This window comes from Anomalospiza imberbis, chromosome 7 (genome assembly GCF_031753505.1).
Source record: "Anomalospiza imberbis isolate Cuckoo-Finch-1a 21T00152 chromosome 7, ASM3175350v1, whole genome shotgun sequence".
Taxonomy (NCBI): domain Eukaryota; kingdom Metazoa; phylum Chordata; class Aves; order Passeriformes; family Viduidae; genus Anomalospiza; species Anomalospiza imberbis.
The window spans coordinates 596,822-619,009 of NC_089687.1; positions in this window are offsets into that span (position 1 = coordinate 596,822).

A 22,188-nucleotide genomic window follows, 5' to 3' on the forward strand; every position below is an offset into this window, starting at 1 on the left:
GCTGCAGGAGCTGCTCCTGGTGTTGTACTCAGCGTCCGGCTCCGGCCACCCACGGTGGTGACCCCAGCAGTGGCAGTCGCAGCGTGGGCACCATCATTGCTCTCGTCAGCAAGTTCTTTGTGCTTTCCACGTCTCGCTGTGACGTTCCCCGCAGAGTGGGGCCCACGGCGCGGGGCTGCGGGGCTGGCGGGGTTCATTCTCCCTTTGCTAATGAGGATGAAGCGAGTTTCGGAGGGAGTTTCTCTGCGTCCCGTGTTTCTCTCCTCTGGTCCAGGCTGGGCTGCGGTCCCCTCACCCCGGGCTGCCGGGCCGCTCCGTCCCGCCGTGCCGGGGGGACGCTGCTGGCCCCCGCGGGCTCCGAGGAGCGCCGTGCCCGTCCCGCCGGGGGCCGGGGGCTGGCGGGGAGGCGGCGATGGCCCCGGCGCGCCGGCCCCGTGCCCGCCGGGGGCTGCTCCCGGCTCCCTCGCTGCCTTCGCCGGCGCCCCGGGGCCGCGCCGGGGCCGCGCCCGCCCCAACCCCAACCCCAACCCCGGTCCTAACCCCATCCCCGGCCGCGGCCCCGGCCCCGGCCCGCGCCCCGCCGCCTCCCGCAGCAGCCGCCCGCCCGCCTCGCCGAGCGAGAGGCGGAGCGCGGCCATGTCGAGCAGCACCCAGGCCACCGAGGCGGCGAACACGAAGGCCAGGGCCCGCCCGGGGCCGCGGAACAGCCGCCGCAGCCCGCTCATCCCGGGCGGGCGCGGGAGCCGCCGGGCCAGCGGAGCGGGAGGCGGGCCGGGATGGGGCCGGGATGGGGCCGGGACGCGGCTGACCCGCCCCACCCCGCGCCGGGACCCGCCCGCGCTGGAACCCGAGCCGGGGACCCGCCCGACCCCGGCGGGACACGCGGCGGGAGCGGGGCTCTGCTGCGGGGGAGACAGCCCAGGGGATGGGTGGTGCAGCTCGGGGGGACATCCCGGGGATCAGTGGTGCGGCTGGGGGAACATCCCGGGGATCAGTGGTGCGGCTGGGGAAACATCCCGGGGATCAGTGGTGCGGCTGGGGGAACATCCCGGGGATCAGTGGTGCGGCTGGGGGAACATCCCGGGGATCAGTGGTGCGGCTGGGGGAACATCGCGGGGATCAGTGATGTGGCTCGGGGGGACATCCCGGGGATCAGTGGTGCGGCTGGGGGAACATCCCGGGGATCAGTGGTGCGGCTGGGGGAACATCCCGGGGATCAGTGGTGCGGCTGGGGGGGACATCCCGGGGATCAGTGGTGCGGCTGGGGGGAACATCCCGGGGATCAGTGGTGCGGCTTGAGGCGCCTCTGCCGGGGCAGTGGAGGGAGCGGGGCTGTCTCGGGGGTCCCCGCCGGGGGCAGAGGGGCCGTGGCTCGGGGGAGCCGTGCGTGTGTTCCTGCTCCACGTGGCAGCTGGCGCGGCAGCCGGTGGTTGAGCCGCTGCTGAGTTCGTGGGTGTGTTCCACATCCCGCTCAATTACAGGGCACGGGAGCCACGCTGGCGAACACGGCAGCCTCCGGTGGGCTGAGCCGGAGAACGCCAAGAAAGGAACCAGCGAGGAACCACCCTCCTGCTCCTGCTCCTGCTCCGGCAGGCTGGGACGTGGCAGGCTTTGTTGGCAGTGCTGGCTGTGCCCGGTGTTCTGGATGTGCACACTGTGCCACCTGTCCTGGCTGTGCCAGCTGTGCCATGTGTGCTGGCTGTCCTGGCAGCCCCGGCTGCACTGGCTGTGGTGGCTCTCCAGGCTGTTGTGGCTGTCCTGGCCATGTGGCTGTGCTGGCAGTTCCAGCTCTGCTGACTGTCCTGGCTGTCCTGGCAGTGCTGGCAGCTGAGGGCGGGGGGCTGCCTGCCGGCCCCAGGTGCTCCAGCCTGGGAGCTCAGGTGGGCTGTGCAGGGCATCCTGAGAGCACCGCAGGCAGCCCCAGCGAGCCTGGTCTGTGTGGCCGTAGCCATGGGCTGACACCCAGGTGTCGATCCCGCGGTGTTCCCGGGCTTGGCTGCTGCTGGGTGCGGGGGACACGCGGCTTCCCTCCAGAGAAGCTGATCTGCTGATCCGGCCTCCAGAGCCTCCAGAGAAGCTGCTCCTGCGGACGCGGCTCTGGGAGAGCCTGTGTGGGGCCGCGCTATCTGGGAGATGCTCTGGGCGGGGGCAACTCCGTGCAGGGGTGAGCTCTGCGTGCTGGGACAGCCACGCCGGACCCCCATGAGGGCACAGCACCGAGGGGGCAACACCACACCTCGGAGAGTCTCTGCCACCCCACCCCGTCCAGGAGCGAGGACCTGACACCAGCAGGTGCATTGACCTCCCGGAGACCCCCGTGCCCACGGCACGGCGCCGGGCAGCAGCTGTGGGATCAGGAACGCCGGCAGTCTGCCTGGGGGACACCTGGCACAGCCAGGGCAGCCTGGCACTGCTGGCACCGCCAGGTGAAGGAGCTGTGGGATCAGGAACACCGGCAGTCTGCCTGGGGGACACCTGGCACAGCCAGGGCAGCCCGGCACTGCTGGCACCGCCAGGTGAAGGAGCTGTGGGATCAGGAACACCGGCAGTCTGCCTGGGGGACACCTGGCACAGCCAGGGCAGCCCGGCACTGCTGGCACCGCCAGGTGAAGGAGCTGTGGGATCAGGAACACCGGCAGTCTGCCTGGGGGACACCTGGCACAGCCAGGGCAGCCCGGCACTGCTGGCACCGCCAGGTGAAGGAGCTGTGGGATCAGGTGCAAGCTGTGGGCAGCAGTTCCGAGAACTCAGGATACAGGCACCGAAGTGAAAGGAAAAAAGCCTGAGCTGGTATTTTGCAGCTTTATTAAACTTAGCTTAAACTCTCCTAAAGTTCTCTGGTATGAATAAATATAATAGCAGTGCACTGTCAAATCCTAGAGCAGGAGATTTTGTTAAATAAAGGGCTCCAACCCACTGCAGTGCACATGAATTTTGAAAATAAATAAGTGGAAAAAATTACTTTAATATTCATACTTCAAAAAATTAGTAATATCAAAACCCAGCCTATGGTTACATTGTGGGATGGAAAACAAAGGAAATGGCCATTCTGTTGTTTTTCCAAGGCTTTTCTTTGCCAAGCAAACTCCTTCAGACGTGGCAGGCAGCTCTGATTTCGGAGGATTTGCATGTGTGGATGGTGCTTGAGGATTCTCAGTGAGAGGGAGGGATGGATAAGATTGCAAAAACTCTCTAAAGGAAAAAAAGATGAGCAGCAGCATGAGAGTAAGCAAGAGATGAACTCAAATGGAACAATTCTGTTTGTTTAGAAATAAAAGTTTGACGCACACGGTCTGTGCTTCATTCACCATGCTGGCACAACTTTTCCATTTTCATTTGGTGTTTTCCCCTCCTGGTGCTGACCCTCCCTCGGGCACGGTTGAGTCCCCCCTGCTGGGCCCTGCCAGCACACCCCCGGGCCGTGTTTTAGGGCTCAGCAGCCGCACAGGGACACAGCGGCACGTGGCAGGACCCCTGGAGCTGCTGGAAGGGTGTTCCTCTGCCAGTGGCCAGGACAGCAGCCTCTTCCCTAATCCCTGGGCACAAGATCCAGCCCTGCTGCGGCAGGGAGAGGCCCAGGTCACCCCGCTGAGCTTCAGCCTTACGCGTTGTGACAAAGCCGTCGCCGTCTCGGTATGGTCAGGCACTCCCTCCGCACACTCTGCACTTTGGCTCTCCTCCCTGGCAAATACAAATGTTCCAGATAGCTGAACAGATTCCATGACACAAGACAGCTGCTTTTGTAGGGAAGAATTAATTTAATCAAGTACTCCATCATTAAAATAATCTGACGCGTCAGATGGAAAAGCATGGAAGCAAGCTTGCTCGAAGATGAAAATCCAACACTTTTTCAGCCAGAAGTGTCCCAGAAGATAAGGAAATGTTAATATAAACTCACTCAAGGTCTCTATATAATATTTTAGCAATGTAAATAATATTTTGTCCAAAGAGAGTTTGTGAGGGAATGATCTCTTGCCAAAGCCTGGCTAGCTTGGTAAATTGATTTCTTCCATGGAACACAAGAATCTCAGAATGGTTTGGGCTGTAAGGGACCTTAAAGCTCATCCAGTTCCACACCCTGCCATGGGCAGGGACACCTTCCACTATTCCACTGAATGAAACACTGATGCTGGAGTATCCTGTCCCGCTGTGGTGTTTGGTGCTGTTCTGGAAGTCTCCGCCCAGTCAGATGGGAATGAAAATAGGAACTTTGGAAGAAGAGTTTGCGGTCATGTTCTGCAGGAAACCCCCAAAGCTGTAGAGGTGGAAAGCTGGGAAATACTGTGCAATTGTGTGCTGGATGCTTAAAAATCTGCAGATGAAGAGACTGAAGTTTGCATTTCTGTTTTGGAAGGTTTCTGGATTTTTAAGCTGACCTCATTGTCCCGGGCCGGGGAAGGGCAGCGAGGCCCTGGTGTTCGACGGCGGTTTGCATGGTGTGTGATTGAGGGCAGCTCTCCCCAAAACAGTGCTGGTTATGTAACCAGAGATTGGAATAGCTGCTGGTGTTTGGGTTTGTCTGTAGGCAGTGCCTCTGGTGGATCTGCTGGCACTCCATGCCGTGGCTCGGGAGTGTGCCGGAGTGCCGCTGTTGTCACCGGGAACGGGAACAGCAGCGGGCACCCTGATTTGCATAGAGGTCATGTTTTGCTAATACGTGTCTTGTAGAAGCAGACAGCATGTAAAAGAGGATGGTTAAAACCTGACCCAGTGATGTTTTTAAATTTCAAATTATGCATAACGTATGCATTAAATTAATTAGGGAATTCATTAAGAAGGGAAGAGTAAAGAAACTAGTGAGCACTGTGCAGCATTAGTAATGTAAGCCATTTTCTATAATTGTTATATAGAATTTGTCTCATAACATTATCCTTTGATAAATTATTGAAGCATAATATGATATATGTAGCTTATTAACAGTTTCATTAATTACTATTAGAGCAAAGACACTGAAGTCTGGCTCACACAGAACAAGTGCTGAAGCAGATGGTTGAAATTAGTGAAATGCAATTGGTTGCTGAACCCTTTTACCTAATTACATTATTACATCAAAACAGTTAAACCAAATTTGTCAAGTTGTCTGCTGAGCACTGGGATGTTTGGAGCGGGGATGGGCCCTGGGCCCCAGCTCCCCACGGGGTGCAGGGACCCTCTGGGTGCCATCCCCTGGCTCTGGGGGCAGGAACTCCTGCAAACCTCGATCTTGTCTCCTCACCTGCACCCCAGGTTAGTCCCATATTCCTTTTCCCTCCTCCTCGTTTCCCACTCAGCCTCGCTGCCCCCGGACACGTGTCCCCAGGGCTGTGCAGGGCAGTAAGGCACCAGCACTCTGGCTTGTTGGTTCCTTTATCAGGAGCCTTGCCACGTCTTCAGTGGTGCTGGGTTCTGTCAGGGAACATTGTCCTCCACACCCTCACTGGGAACGTTTTACTTTGGGGTCAGTCAGGCTGATTGACAGCATCCCTTCCCCAGCCCCACTCCACACCAAAAGCAGCAGGACCCTCCTTCCTCATCACCCGGTGGATTTGTAAGCAGGGTGAGCTCTGAGCTGTTTTCTTCCCAGTTAGGCAGCGCCTCCCAGCCCCCAGGCAAGGGCTGGGCTGCACACATCCCTTCTCCCACAGTGCTGGAACCAGCCTGGCTTCCCCTGGGACACGGAGGAGTCTGGGGGAGCATCTCAGGCTCTGGGGGTGCAGGGGTCCCTGTGCAGCCCGGGGCACCCCGCCTTGGAAGGGAAAGCCTTCAGGGGTGTTCCCATGTGGTGGGGAGCAAAGCCGTGCTCCCCACTGCAGGCTGCTGCCTTTGCCACATCACTCACTGGCACCGAGCCTTCGGTGTTCCAGGCTGGCCAGGGCAGCTGGAGGCATCTCTGGAAGGTTCCCAAGCCCCGTCGTGCTGGGGGAGGCCTTGGATGAGCCAGAGGAAAGAGAAAATGTGGAGCCCTAAATACAAAACATGAAAAATCAGTAAGTGCTGCATTTCTGCCTGAGCATCAGCAGGTGTGTGGGAGCAGCGGGGGAGTGTGTGGGCTGAGTCACTGAACAGAATTTCATGTGTTTGGGGCTTATTTTAATTATCCATAGCCGGCAGTTTTCAGGAGATCCCACACCTTTGTGTTCCCCCAGCACTACCCTTGGGCACCAGCATGGGCACCAGTGTCATGGGGACAATAAAAGAGATGGGGACAGACCTTTAGCAGGGCCTGGTGTGACAGGACAAGGGAGAGTGGCTTTAAAATGAAGGAGGGGAGATTTTGGTTAGGTGTTAGGGAGAAAGTTCTGGCTGTGAACGAGGTGAGCCCTTGGCACAGGTGCCCAGAGCAGCTGTGGCTGCCCCTGGATCCCTGGCAGTGCCCAAGGCCAGGCTGGACACTGGGGCTGGAGCACCTGGGACAGTGGGAGGTGTCCCTGCCATGGCAGGGTGGCACTGGGTGGGATTTAGGGTCCTTCCAACCCAAACCATTCTGGGATTCTTTGGGCGAGGGCAGCGTGTCCCCCTGCCAGAGGGACAGGTGAGCTGGGGATGGCACTGTGTGTCCCTGGGAGCCGTGCCAGCCCTGTCCCAGCCCTGTCCCAGTGTGCCAGCTGCAGAGCAGGGACAGCAGCTGGGGCGGGCTGGGCAGCGGGGCAGGACCCGGTGTGGTCACCCCAGGGCTGAGGAAGGACTCCAACCAGGAGTACCAGGGCAGTGCTGTCCTGTGCACGTACAGCAGGGGAGACAGACCATCACGAGCCACAGAGAAATGCAATAAAATAGCTTCTGCTGCTGTGGGGAGGAGCAGCAGGGACTCATCAATGTGGGGGCTCTCTGTGCCAGAGGGTGATGGGGAGGGGGCACGCTGCCCTCAGCACTGCCCAGCGTGAGGCTCCCAGTACCAGGGCTGGCAAAAAGGTTGGGAAACCCTGGGTGAGTGCAGCTGAAAAGCCTCTCTAGAAATATTCCAGTGCTATTTGTGATGCTTGTGCAACCGAGCAGGCATTTTTTAAAATTTCTATTCCGCAGAAATTAAATTAATTTTAGAAATGGCACTATAACTATTTTCCTGCCTCAGGGACCATTTGTTTTAAAATCATAAAAGATTTTTATATGACACTGCACTGACATTTGATGTGAATAAATTAAGGGAATTAGTACAAAACTGCTTTCTTTCTCTGGAACTTCCCAGCACATCTCTGCCTGCATGCACACTCGCTGAGGGTGTGAGCAGGCGCTGGTGCTGGTGTTGGTGTGCCCACAAAGGGATGCAGGTCCGGCCCTCAGACAGCTCCAGTGCTGCAAGAGGGTGATCCCCCCTCAGTGGGGGCAGGCTCCTCAGTAAGTCCCTGTTGTGCAGTGGGAATCACGGATGCACAGGATGGTTTGTGTTGCAAGGGACCCTAAAGCCCACCCAGTACCACCCCTGCCATGGCAGGGCCACCTCCCACTGTGCCAGCCTGCTCCAGCCCCAGTGTCCAACTTGTCCTGGGACACTGCCAGGGATCCAGGGGCAGCCACAGCTGCTCTGGGCACCCTGTGCCAGGGCCTGCCCACCCTCACAGGAAAGATTTCCTCCTAATACCTAATCTAAATCTGCGTTCAGACCCCAAGTGAGAAGTGTTAAGGCTTGCTGTGCTGTTTCAGAGGAGCACTCGGTGCTCGCTGTGTTTAACTCTCCATGTACAGTGCTAGACAGGGGTGTCACCTCTAACTCCAGCTGTCCCCAGCTCTCTGGGAGGCCATCCCACGGGATGTGCTCCAGCCCTGCTGCTCCTGCTGATGCTGGGGGGAGTTAAGAGCACCTGAGCTCAGGAGATCACATTCTTTTTTGTGCTCTAACCCCACCATGTGATGTTTAAGCAAATTGCATTATTCCATGATTACTGTCCTCCATGGGAACATACAGTCAGAAGGGTGCAGGTTGCAGAATGGAGGAATAAAGGGTGCATGGTGCAGGATACAGGGATATAGGGATACAGGGACACAGGGTGCATGGTGCAGGATACAGGGATACAGGGATATAGGGATACAGGGACACGGTGCATGGTGCAGGATACAGGGATACAGGGTGCAGGATACAGGGATACAAGGATACAAGGATACAAGGATACAGGGATATAGGGATACAGGGATACACGGACACAGGGTGCATGGTGCAGGATGCAGGGATACAGGGTGCAGGATACAGGGTGCAGGGATACAGGGATACAAGGATACAAGGATACAAGGATACAAGGATACAGGGATATAGGGATACAGGGATACAGGGACACAGGGTGCATGGTGCAGGATACAGGGATACAGGGTGCAGGGATACAGGGATACAGGGATACAAGGATACAGGGATATAGGGATACAGGGATACAGGGACACAGGGTGCATGGTGCAGGATACAGGGATACAGGGTGCAGGGATACAGGGATACAGGGATACAAGGATACAGGGATATAGGGATACAGGGATACAGGGACACAGGGTGCATGGTGCAGGATACAGGGTGCAGGATACAGGGATACAGGGATATAGGGATACAGGGATACAGGGTGCATGGTGCAGGATACAGGGATACAGGGATACAAGGATACAGGGATACAGGGATATAGGGATACAGGGACACAGGGACACAGGGTGCATGGTGCAGGATACAGGGATACAGGGTGCAGGATACAGGGTGCAGGGATACAGGGTGCAGGGATACAGGGATACAAGGATACAAGGATACAGGGATATAGGGATACAGGGATACAGGGACACAGGGTGCATGGTGCAGGATACAGGGTGCAGGATACAGGGATACAGGGATATAGGGATACAGGGATACAGGGTGCATGGTGCAGGATACAGGGATACAGGGTGCAGGATACAGGGATACAGGGTGCAGGGCCATGGCTGTGGTGGCCATGGCCGTGGTGGCCGTGGCCGTGGTGGCTGTGGTGACTGTGGCTGAGGTGGCTGTGGCTATGGTGGCCATGGCTGAGGTGGCCGTGCCCCTTCACCGCCCCGTGTCCACGGGAGCTGATCCTGGCAGGTGCTGGAACCCCGACAGGAGGGGCCCAAGCTGAGCTCTGGGCCAGCTTCCCCTCTGTCATCTCGTACTTGTTCAGCAAAGTGCTGTTAATAATAATTTAAATGCTTTGGTGTCAGTCACCGCTCTTTCTTTGTAAATGTTACTCATTTCATAAATAAATCAAAACCTGCAGACCCTGGGTTTTCAGAAACTTGAATGCTTTTGTTAAAATTGTATGAAGCAAATTCACAAACACATGATTTATATTATCTCAGTACAGCACAGGAGATGATAGAATATACTATTTAAATTAACTCCTCTCCCAACAAATGAAATCAATTCTGTTCTTGGGTTACTTTTCATCTGCCTTTTGTCTTGTTGCTGAATCTTTTCTGTTTCTTTCACTCATTCATCTATTGTGCCCTTTCCTTGATCTGATAGCATTAAACATATAATTAAGTCATAAAGGAGGGAACTGATGAGTATAGCAGATGGTAATTGCTTCCTACATTTGAATGAAATGATATGCATTGCTACAATTTACAGCTCTCGCCTCATATTTTATTCAGGAACCTTTTATCTCTTTTCCTGCAGAATTATTCTGCAATAAATTTAGACATCTTATCAATAGCTTGGGTGATAGTCACAGAAACAGGGGAAACTGAACTTTGTGCATCTTAATGTTTAAAATAATTTTCCACAATAATTGAATTATACCCCAGCAAATATCATAGGGAGAACCTGCCGGACTCGGTTGTTTTCCTTTTAAAAGCTCATCCTGTGATTACAGAGAAAAATCCACGGATGTAATTGCACTTATGGAATGAGGAGGTGCAGGAGCCTCCGAAGCTCCATCTCCCGGGGGTGAGCTTGGTTTTCCAGGAGGTGCCAGTGGAGGTGGAACCTGCCAGGGGATCAGCCCAGCAGCCTGCTGGCTGCTCACAGGGCACTCCCTTCTCTTCCATGCTTACAACTGGGGGGGGAAAAAAAAAAGAGTTTAAACTTATTTCCTCTGCAAACTACACCCAGCAGGGCCTGAGGGTGAAGGAGCATCTGTGGCCTTGGGTGAAGAAGAGTTTCTTCTTCTGTCAGATTCTTTAGAAGAGGAGAATTTATAACTTACACAGAGAATGGCATAGGCACTTTTGGCCATGAAAATTCAGGGAAAGGAGGAAACAGGTGTTTTGGGGAAGAACACCCACATTTGGATACCATTTGTTAAAGAGCCAAAGGGGTCATGGGAGAAGCACTGAAGCAGAAAGAAATCAGTTGAATTTAGCTAGGTGGAGAAGCTGGGAGAAAAAAGAGGCATATTAAAAACTAACTTTTTGGTTTTAAGTTTTACTTCAAAAGCAGGAGTCCTTCTTCTACTTCTCAGTTTTTATTTTATCCCTTGATTTTTGTTATCTCATTTTTTATTCTATTTATTGGCTTTTATTTTATTTCTTAGGTTTTCTTCAATTCTATTCTATTTTTATCCTGTTTTTCTTCTTATTTTCTCCTCCTCCTCCTCCTCCTCTTTTTCCTCCTCCTCCTCCTCCTTTTCCAGCCATTCTGTCCTTCGATGTCACTGTGTCCCTGGTCATTAGAACACAGCCAGGAGCTGTCCTGCTGGAAGGATGTGACTCGGGCCGGCTGAGACCTGCTGCCACTCATGTCACTGGTGTGACCTCGCACCTGGAGGCCGGAGGGACTCGGGATCCTGGTGTAGCTGAGGTCACCATGGCTGGGTGGGTGCTCAGGCAGTGCAGCCTTTCCCTTTCCCTTTCCCTTTCCCTTTCCCTTTCCCTTTCCCTTTCCCTTTCCCTTTCCCTGGCTCTGAGCAGCCGCTGCCCACGGTGAGACCCTTCCCGCTGCCCCTCTTGTCCCGTGGGAGCCCAGCTGTCCCCTCACCCTGCCTGGGGGTGCCACCACGGCAGGAGGTGGTACGGAGGGCGGTGGCACCAGTCCCAGGGGGTGCCCACACTGTGCCCTCACCACGGCCGGTTCCCGACCTCCTCTCCCACAGCACCACCAATATTTCCACATTTTCTAGAACAATGGCTCCATTTCCCCCCTTTCCTGGGTGATGAAGGAGAAATCACATCTCTGCCTGGGTGCCAATCCAGCTGTGAAGCAGCGCAGGAGGCAAAGCCCAGGATGGGCAAAACCAGGAGGAGAGGGCAGAGGATGGAGGCGACCCCTGGCAGGGAGGGAGAGGGAGCCGGGAAAGCCCCGGGGGACGCGGGCAGCGCTTCTGGCTCGGGATGGAAATGGATGTGGCCACAGGGTCGTGGTCTTTTCTCCGCAGAAGATTGTTCTAACAGTGCAAAGTGCAACAATATTGCAAGAAACTGGTCTTTCTGTCATTTCCCCATCATGTCTCTATTAGGTTCCCCGCGCGATGGATGCCAGGACAGCCTGCACACGGGCAGAGCTCAGCGCTGCCTCCGACCTGCGGGGGGCTGCGAACGGAGCCCCGGGCTCCTCTGGCCTCCGCGACAGCAGGAGGCAGCTGTGGGCTAAGGGTGGCCAGAATGAGCCAGCAGCACAGCAGCTCCCGGCCGGGACAGGGCTCAGGGGGATGGGGCAGGGGGAACACCGGGGCTGGGAGGGGAAAGATGTCATCCGCCCCCTGGGAAGGGAAGGGGCTTGAGGAGCAGCAGTGGGGAGCAAAACCTGGGTTAATTCACACTGGAATACGGTCCAGATTTGTGCAGGGAATGAACCACCAGGCCAATCCATCCGGGGACAGGGCTCTGTGCTGGGCCAAGATGAGCTTTTCTGAAACAGATATGCGAGATCAGGAGATACAGTCTCGATAGGGACGGGTGAGGTTTTTGCTCTCCTTGCAGAAAAGCTCAGTCTCTGTCAGGCTGTGGCTCCCAGGAGCTGGCTGGGAGCACAGGGCTGCAGATCCCTGCTCTCCTGTGTGCTGCAGCTGCCTGGGCCACAGCAGGGGAGGTTTGCACCAGGGCAGAGGGGTCTCTGGCTGCACTGTGCTTTGTCTTTGTCACACAGCTGGAAGAAGAGGGACCCTGCAAACCCACCTGTGGGTGACGTGCCCAGGAGCAGGACCAGCACTTGGCTCTTCCCTCTTTTCAGGGGCAGAACTGTTTCCACTTTTTCTCAGGATTTGTATTTTTAACACTTGAGCAGGTGCTAAAAAGCACCCAAAATGTTTCACAGTTGTTTATTCCCCTGGTATGTGATTTTGGCCATATTTAGACAAAATTAGACATTTGAAACAATGCACACTTGGAGCTTCTATTACCTCCAGTGAAGCTGCATGACACTGTAAAACCTGGGGGTCCTGAGCATACCTGGCAGCAAATCCATGAGCTGACATCACGCAGAGCATCCTAACTCCTCACCGTGTTCCTTCTGAGGGGTGAGGCAAGAAAGACTTGTCAGCAATAATTTCCTGAGTGATTTTTAAAGGCCTGTGACTCCGTCCCTTATTAGTTTTAATAAAAGAGTCTCTGCTCCCTAAGCTCGCTCGGAAAATTATTACCCATCAGCAAGACAAAAGACAAGCACGTGAGCTATTGACAGCAGCAGAGCGAGCCCCTGGTGGTGCTGTGAAGGGACAAAGTGGTGCCTTTCCCCACTGCCCACCTGAAGTTAGGCTCTTTTTGAGGATCAGAGCTCTGCCAAGCTCCGTGAGCTCACGCCAGGCCTTAGAACAAGATAATGCTTTGTGTTGGAAGAGACCCTACAGATCACCCAGTTTCACCCTGCTGCCAAGGGGTGATCCACTAGACCGGGCTGCTCCAAGCTCTGTCCAGCCTGTCCTGGAACACTTCCCTGGCTCTGGGCCCTTTGTGACGATGGGAGTCCCACGCTCAGAGCACGAGTGCCCCTGTGGAACCAGCACCTGGTGCCCAGGAGCTGCTGCAGGCTGGGGTTCAGCCAGCACACGCTGGGGCTGCCCCTCTCCCTTCCCAGAGACTTGTCTGCCAGGAGAGAGGGGCAGGGACAGGGACGGGACAGGGACAGGGACTGGGGCAGGAGAGGGACTGGGGAAGGACAGGGACAGGGACAGGGACAGGGACAGGAGAGGGACTGGGGAAGGACAGGGACAGGGACAGGGACAGGGACAGGGACAGGGACAGGGACAGGAGAGGGACAGGGACAGGGACAGGAGAGGGACTGGGGAAGGATAGGGACAGGGACAGGGACAGGGACAGGGACAGGGACAGGGACAGGAGAGGGACTGGGGCAGGAGAGGGACAGGGACAGGGGTACCACATCCCGCTCGTACAGGCAGCTCGTACAGCAGGAGTACTCCTGATAAATACCAGCTTTGGCAAAAAGGCACTCCTAGGAAATACTAAAATCCACTGGTTTGCTCCGGTGGATGTGGCCAGCCAGACTGCCACGGGTTGACATTAGGACACATCGCCAGGACCCTTCTGGGGAGCCTGGCTGGGCTCTGATGCAGTCCCCACGCTGTGACATGGCCATCACCACAGAGCTGGAGTTTAACACAACACAAATGATTCCCAGCATTTCGTGAAATTTAGTTTTTCTATCCGTCAGCATGGGAAGAATGTGGTTATAATGCTGAGATCCCAGTGTTTGGAGGGGAAGGAGGGAGACAGGAATGATTTGGATTTGGGGAGCAGAGGCTGAACTTGCAGCTGTGTGTGGTCAAGCTGCTATTGATGCTCGAGAGTTTCCAATTGCTGGTAATGGACTGGGGAAAAAGGATAATGTGTTTGATCGATCAGCATGGACAAATTTCATTTAGGGGATCAATAACAGTTTATACTTGACAGAGCAGAGGGACCACATTTATTTTTCCCTTTGATTGAATAAATGTTTTCAATGAAAGTGCAGATGTAAAGCAATGCTGGCCATTCCTTCACCCGAGGCACAGCTCCGTGCCCGGTGTGAGTGCAGGTGAAGTGTGCTCAAAAGGAGCCCTCGGTGCCGTGCACAGCCGGGGGCTGGCGCTGCAGACAGAACTGATGGGCACTCCATTAAAGCAGGAGGCATGGAAAGTGCACGGGCTGCTTTCCCTGCCTCCCAGCACTGCGAAATACCAAAAAGAGACATCACTTGGGCATGTTTTTCAAGGGTGGGGGGAAAAGGGAAGGTTTTTTCCCAGAGCTTTTTTCCCTTGTCTGCATCCAGCATAACTCCTTTGAGCCACTGAGAAGATATGTGGGAGGGCAAACATGCTGAGGAAACAGCCACAGCTCCACTGACATATGCTGCCTCCACCCCCGAGCAGCCACTGCCTCTCCAGGCCCTCCTGTGGCACAACAGGGACCGGTGGTCTGGCCCGGGTGGGCTTGGCTGTGGGCGCTGCAGTGTGCCAGCACGGACGTGGGGCCCAGCTGGCTCTGGCTTCTCCCTGGCACAGCCCCACTGCCCAGGGGAAGCCGTGGCTGTGCACACACGGCCCAGCCCTGCTCCCCCGTGTGAGCAGCTTGGGGGGCTCCCAGGTACCCTCTCTCAGGCTTCTCCTGTCAGCAGGGTCACCCCAGCCACTGTGGTGACATTCCACATTGTCAAGCCTCCCATCACCAGCTGGGCACCATCTCAAAATCATCTGCCTCTTCTATCACACCAGCAGTGCTCCAAGAGCCTCAAAATCTGCAAAATTTCCCCCTTGGAGCAGAGCCCCTCTCCAGCAGAGGGGAAGGAGCTGGTCCATCGCCATTGCCAGCCCCCCAACCAGACCTTGGTGGGGGACATCCGTCCCTGTCCATGGCACTGTCCCTCCCTTCTGGGGCTGGGAGGCCTGGCACAGCCTCCAGGAGGATCACACAGTGGTGCTGGAGGTTCGCTGGCTTCCCACAGGCCCTGAGGGTCACCGTCACCTGGAGATGGCCACGGCTCTTGTGGGGTTTGCCTTCTGCAGGAGGAGCTGTGAGTTAGGGGGAAGGAGGGTGGCCTTTAATGAGGGCAGCCTTTAACGAAGGCAGGTGCAGAGCAGGCGGCTCTCTGGCTGTGGGTCTGCAGGTGGCCAGGGGAGCGCTCCCACCCCACGGGACCAGCAGGAACGGCTCCTGCCAGGCATGTTCCACTCAGGTGGTCCTCCAAGAGTATCCCTGAGCCAGGGATGGTTAAGTCCTGTCCTTCGTTATCATTAATGCTGACTTTGCTTTCCTGCTCCACGCTATCCTCATCTCCCTCTGTGGTTTGGGTTTGCTCCATCAGACCAGAGGAAACTTGCAGGAATTGGCACTTTTGGACTATTTCAGGCCCTTTGCAGGGTGCCCTTTGCAGGCAGTCCCTGCTGACCGAGCACCGCGGCCACACGGCGCTCCCAGCAGCCGCTGCTCCTGGAGGGGCTCTCGGGTTTGGGTGAGTTTCTTTTGGAGCGCAGAATCCCCCCCGTTTCGTTGTTGTGCTTTATAAACTCTCTCTAAGAGAGGCTTAAAACCAAATTTGGCTGGTGGCAGATCGTAATTAAGTTCCAGATGACGCAGATGATGACTTTCCCTTGCAATATGGAGCAAATGCCAGTAACAAATGCAGCCAGCTCCGAGCTCCAGATGCACCGGCTCGATTCGTTCGCTGCCTTGCTCATCAAGGCGAGAGCCGAGAGAGCGGGGGGCCTGTTCCAGACAGGGATCGCTGGCCCGATGACTATTTTAGGCAGGCGGCTTGGAATTGTTTAAAATGCATATTGTCTGTGTACATTTCAATAAGGCAAATGCCAAGAACCGGCGCCGCGGGGCCCCGGCGTGCCGGATGATTAAGTCTTCAAGACTTGCAGCCACGGGGTCGTTATTGACGGTGCTTCCAGGTCATCGTGTGCACCGCCAAGTTAGAGGCGATGGTTGACCTTCTGACAGCACTGCGGGCTAGCGCAGCTTCCGAGGACATAAATAACCACTTCTCATTTGTTTTTGCAAGGGGTATTTATTTAAAAATGCAAATATATTATAACATATGTGACTTAAGGATATTCAGATGGGGAAGCAGAACACATTTCCTCCCGTTCCTTTTTCCCCAGTGACTTTCCAAATGAAATGCTTAATGGGGGAAAAGGGAAGAGATGGAATAAATAATAATAATGATGAAGATCGCTTACCTTGTTCTCTTTATGATTGTCTAGTACCTTTTTGTCAATGGCACGCTCTATGCAAAGAGTCTTCTTGCGGCTGAATTAAGTTTGTGATATTAATAAAGAAAACACTCAGTAAATGGCTTGTCAGCTTTGTTTCATCCCATGTCTCATGAAAGAAAGGAGATAATGCATCTGTGACCTTATTTTATACATAATGTACTGCAGTGCACACAGAATGGGGAAGCTTTCAGGAGTCTTTTCTTTTGCCTTCAATAAATTGTAAAACCAGACCTTTTAAAATCTTGCCTATTGCACTTTGTGGTGACCCGACTTTAATGCAGAAGCCATTGGTTGACTTTATCCTTGCAGGAAAAACAGTTGTTTATAAAACTCAACAAGCATAAAACAATATGCTTTGGGATTATAAATAGCATTCGAAAAGGTTTTGAGATTACACACTCTAGCCTGAAAGACTGCAGAGCAAAATTCTTCATCTCCATCCAGTTAAATGAGGAGTTTTGATAAAAGGACAGTCAGAGCTTTAGGATGTGGCCAATAATAACTCAATAAATCAGCAGCGATGCCATCTGATAGTGTTCGGCTTCCTTTCAACACATAATCAGCGAGCACTTAATTGTTAGAAGTGGTGTAATTACAGCACAGCCGTGCAGGGCTGCGCGTTCTGTGTCACCCTAATTTCCTGTATTTGTGGTGTCTTTCATCAGGAGCTGGGATCAAACTGCTGCTCATCAAACGAGCGGGAGGCTGAGGCACATTTCAGAGGTGTCTGGTGGGGCATCTGAGGGCATGCAGAGTCCTTGCTGCACTGAGCAGGGAAACAGTGCAGCTATTCCTGTGTACGTTTGTGGGGGTATTTGGAAAACTGATCCTGGAGCTGTCGGAGCTAAATGCACAGGATGAAAGGATCAGGTGAATTAATGCAGCAAAACTGTTGATGGCTGGATTAGATGATCTCACGGCTCTTCCAGCTGTGATGATTCTGTGAAAACAACAGGGAGATCAGGGACAGAACAAGGCTGCCTGTACCTGCCAAGGTGCAAGCCGTACACTCTGCCTTGCATGCCAGAGCCCTGAGAAAACGCATCCCCATGGCCACAGAACTGGGACTTGTGCTGGATCTGGGCAGGGCCAGGTGGTTGCTTTCAGGTGAACAGCAGGGCAGGACAGAACAAAGCCAGCCTGAGTGGCAGGGGGCTTAACTTCAGCTGGCCACTGAGCCCCCCCCCACCCCCGGCCACTCACTCACCTCCCAGTGGGATGGGCAGAGAACTGGGAGAGTAAAAGTGAGAAAACTTTTGGTGGATTAACATCCCATTGCCTTTGCAGCCTGGAGTTTGAACTCACCTCTTGGAGAGGGGAGCAACTCCTGTGTCCTGCACTGGGACTCCCCCTCATCCCCCCAAAGCCACCTCCTGCCATCTTCACCCCATCTTCAAACCCCTGCCAGGAGTTTTTTGGTCTGAAGTCAGAAGCAGTTTGAAATCCTCCATGAGGTGGGAAGGATATTGAATCGCCTGCTTTATTGCACAAGAAAAATCCTGCATTTTGCTGGTGTTATGAATTAGCAGAAATTAAAGAATAGGGTTGTCTACACATTGTTGGAAATTGTTTACAGCAAATAATGAAGCAAGGCAAGAGCGTTGCCAGAGGCCGGGGTCTGGAGATGCTGTATCGCATTATTAATTAAAATACAAGTCAGCTCTTTCCAGTGTGTGTAGCCCATGGGTATCCAGCGTGCTCCACTTGATTGAATCAGGTACTGGCAGCAAAGGCATTTTTTATTTTGTGCTGGAAGGGATAACAAAAATGTAAAGCTGTTTTCTGCTATTTCATTTGAAAAAATATTATTTTGCAATGAAAGCACAGCAGCTGCAGCAGCTGGACAGCAATAACATGTTTACCTCTGCTCCGGAATTTGAGCACAGGGCTGCATCCTCGGCAGCTCCCCGGCCAGCAGCCAGCTCCACGGCCAGGGGAGGCAGCAGGTCCTGGCTTGGGCAGGGAACTCATCCCAGCAGGATTTTGGTTTATCCCCTTATAATGAGATTTTCCTCCGTCTTGTGTGGAGGAGTCAGTGAATGACCAAAATCTCAGAATCATGGAATGGCTTGGGTTGGAAGAGACCTTGAGGATCATCTGGGCCAGCTCCCTGGGCAGGAACACCTTCCATTAGACCAGGTTGCTCCAAGTCTCTCCTTGGTCACACCAATTCATGTCTGGCCCATTCTCAAGGGTCAAGTGCCCTTTTGTTCCTCTGTTTTCCAGGGGAAAAAAAAATTACCTTTTTTTGTCTACTTCAAAGATAATAAAGGAAACAAATGTTTTTCCTGCTTGAAACAAGCAAACACAAGCCAGAATCTCTGAAGAAGCAGCAGCAGCAGAATCGTGCTGGTGTTTGAGGGCTGGCAGAGAGAGGGCAGAACCTCTCCCTGCCCGGAGCAGGTCTGGTTCACAACCCCAGCACAGGACAGAGACTGGGGGCCCACCTGCCCCTGCCAGCTCGGAGCCACAGTAGCTCCTGGCACCAGGAACACAGCTTTTCCCCCACGGAAAACTTCAGGGCTCATTTTTTCCCCACGAAGAGGAGGAAACAGAATGGCTGTGTTTGAAATCCCTCTGCAACTTATGTCCCCACCTGGTGCCAGGGATGCTCAGCCTGGGGGATGCCGAAGTTCTCGGTGTGCCTTGGCCACACTGGGGCCAGCAGCTTCCAAGTCCTCCCAAAACCTCTGGGTTTGAGCTGCTTTCCTGCAATAAAAGTGCAAAACCACCCTGTTTTGGAGGAGACATCTTAGCCCCAGCCATGCTGCTCTGTCACAGCTCCGGGACCCATTCCCAGCCTGTTGGGCTAAGCAAGGCCATTTCCAAGGGCTCTGAGCCCACACGTGGGATTTCCTGCCACAATTCCCTTTATTTCAATAGTCTGAAATACTGTCATATTTTGATATTATTTATTTTACTGCTCAGTTATTAATATTTATAGTTAGGTATACAAAAAAACCCAAACACATCGAATGGGTGATGCCTCAACTTGGCATTGCTGGAGTAACCTTAAGTTATGGAATTTCCTGACTTCTAAATGCTTGATCCTGCAACACAAACATTGCACCAACACAGAGGGGCTTGCACTTAATTTTGTAAAGGCCAGGGGGAAAATAAGCTATTTCTCTGCTGCCCAGACCTGAAATCCATGCTCAAGTGCACACTGGGTCAGCCCCTAACCAGCTGCAAGCACACAAGCCAAGTTATTGGATTTCCAGATGATGAATAGAGATCAGGAAATGCACCTGCCTGGCTGCAGGGGGATTTGCATGAAAATGAAGATTCCGTACACCTGCGTGTGTGAAATATTGCTGAAGAGAACCGCGTGTATGAGTGCAAACCCCGCTGCACGGCTTCCTGAGGAGCCCTGCAGACCTGTTCCCAGCCCGGGACACGCTGCTGTCCAGGCCCTCATCATTCCTGGCACAGAAATCCGCCGGGAAGTCCAGCTCTGGCCGGTCAGTCGGGTCGGTTTGGGGCTGGGAGCGCACTGATCCTGCTTGTCTGCAGCTGTGGGGAGCCGAGCAGCGGGATGCCCGGGGCAGCGGAGTGCCCTGGGGTGCTGCAGCGGCTCGGCTCTGATTGCCGGGAGCCCCGCAGTGCCTCGGTGCTGCGTCCCGAACCCTGGCCCCGAGCCCCGGGACCCTGCCCGGCCGCAGCTCCTCCGTTCTGGCTCCGAGCCCAGCACGCTCAGGGCTCCCTGCGGTCAGGCAGCAGTGGCCCACGTGCAGGCAGCCCTTCGCAGGGCTCCCCACAGCAGCTCTGTGCCCTGTGTGTCCGTGAAGGGGCACAGCCGCAGGGAGAGGGGCACAGTGCAGCCCCACAGCCGCCGTGCCCCCCGCCCAGTGCCCCCAGCCGCTGTGCCAGGGTGGAGCTGGGCACCAGCCCTGCGCGGGGACTGGGCAGGAGAAGCGAGGTCTGGACCCCCCAGCCCTGGGAGAGCAGGGAGACCAGCCCGGGAAGGCTATAATTGTGGGGGCTAATTAACCAGCAGCTGCTAACGAGCACTGCCAGTTGTCTGTGTCCGCGGGGCCCTGCCCTGGGCACGGCCGCGGGCCGGGCACGGCCGGCTCCACCCGCACCTCACCCGCACCTGGCCGCACGTCCCTCTGTCGCACCTGGCTATGTGTCCCTCTGTCCCACCTGGCCGCGTGTCCCTCTGTCCCACCTGGCCACGTGTCCCTCTGTCCCACCTGGCTGCCTGTCCCTCTGTCCCACCTGGCCGCATGTCCCTCTGTCCTACCTGGCTGCCTGTCCCTCTGTCCCACCTGGCCACGTGTCCCTCTGTCCCACCTGGCTGCCTGTCCCTCTGTCCCACCTGGCCGCGTGTCCCTCTGTCCCACCTGGTTGCCTGCCCCTCTGTCCTACCTGGCTGCGTGTCCCTCTGTCCCACCTGGCTATGTGTCCCTTTGTCCTACCTGGCTGCGTGTCCCTCTGTCCCACCTGGCTGCGTGTCCCTCTGTCCCACCTGGCTATGTGTCCCTTTGTCCTACCTGGCTGCATGTCCCTCTGTCCCACCTGGCTATGTGTCCCTCTGTCCTACCTGGCCGCGCGTCCCTCTGTCCCACCTGGCTGCGTGTCCCTCTGTCCCACCTGGCCGCATGTCCCTCTGTCCCGGAGCTCCACAGAGGCACTGCCTGCCCTCAGAGAGTGCCCACGGCAGCAGAGCCCTCAGAGCAGGCTGCAGTGCCGGGTGGGATTATCTTGGAGAAGGCCCTGCCCTTCCCAGTCCAGCTCGTTCACACCCCCAGGGATGTTGTTCCAGGTGATAATTACGTTTAATTATCTCCACATAATAAATTCGTGCATGTGCCACCGGCCTGGCCTGGCATTTGCTGCTCTTGCAGGGCTCTTGGTTTGATGGAAGAAAGAGACGTTTCACTTCTGGAGATGCTGAAGTCCCTTTGGAATTCCCGGATGCTGCCAGAGTGTTCTGGGTTCCACAGCCCCCAGCCCTCTGAGCTGCCAGACCTACACCACCTCTGCTCTTTTCCCAGCACCCCAGCTGATCTGAGTGCTGGTTTCCAGGATGTTCCAGTGTCCAGAGGGCACTGTGGCCCCGGGGGCCGGTGCCACGCTGCCCATCGAGCACCCAGGGTCCAGCTGCCCCTCTGAGTGGCCAAGTGCATGGAGCTGCTCCGTGGTGGGTCTCCTCTCCCTGCTGATAGCGCTTGCATTGAAGTGTTTTCCCACCCAAAAAGGGAATGTTTCCAAGAAGATTTCTCACAGGTTTTATATTCCCTTTAATTTAGGAAAACACTTATAAATAGCAGAAGGTGCATCCCGTGTGCACACAGCCACTTCCCAGGGCTTTGTTGTTGTGTGTGAGAGGAACAGAATGTATTGGTGGTGATCCCAATTCCCACCCACTGCTGGATCCTCGGGGAGCCAGGCAGGAGCTTGGGGCTGCTGAGCCTTGGGGCTGTGCACACAGGGGCGGGGGACAGCGTCTGGGGACAAGGGTGGGGACAAGGGACAGTGGCTGGGACAAAGGACAGTGGCTGGGGATGAGGGACAGTGGCTGGGGACAAGGGACAGTGGCTGGGGATGAGGGAGAGTGGCTGGGGGCAAGGGACAGTGGCTGGGGACAAGGGGACAGTGGCTGGGGATGAGAGACAGTGGCTGGGGATGAGGGACAGTGGCTGGGGACAAGGGGACAGTGGCTGGGGACGAGGGACAGTGGCTGGGGACAAGGGGACAGTGGCATGAGAAAGGGGACAGTGGCTGGGAAGGAGGGTGAGGGGCTGTGGGGCTGAGGGGACACGTGTCACAGTGGTGACAGCCTTGTGGGGCCCTTGGATGCTCTGCCTTAATGGCAGAGCCCATTAAAGGATCACAATTAATTAAGCATTATTTTTAAATGAGGAGGAATCTTTCCTGCATCAGGGCAGCCGCACGCCATGGCAACCAAGCCTTGCCCACGGCTCAGCCCTGCAGTGCTGCTTCCCGGGAATGGCTATGGCACTTCCGAGGGTGGGTGGCATGGCCGTGCCAGGGTATGGCAGTGCCAGAACGCCGTCTGTCACTCGGTGCCACTCGACCTTTGGCCTTCTCCTGTCCCTGGAGGTGTCCCAGGCCCTGCTCCCTGGGCACGGGGGCTGCCCTGGATCCCCAGCCCTCTGTGCTGGAAGGGATC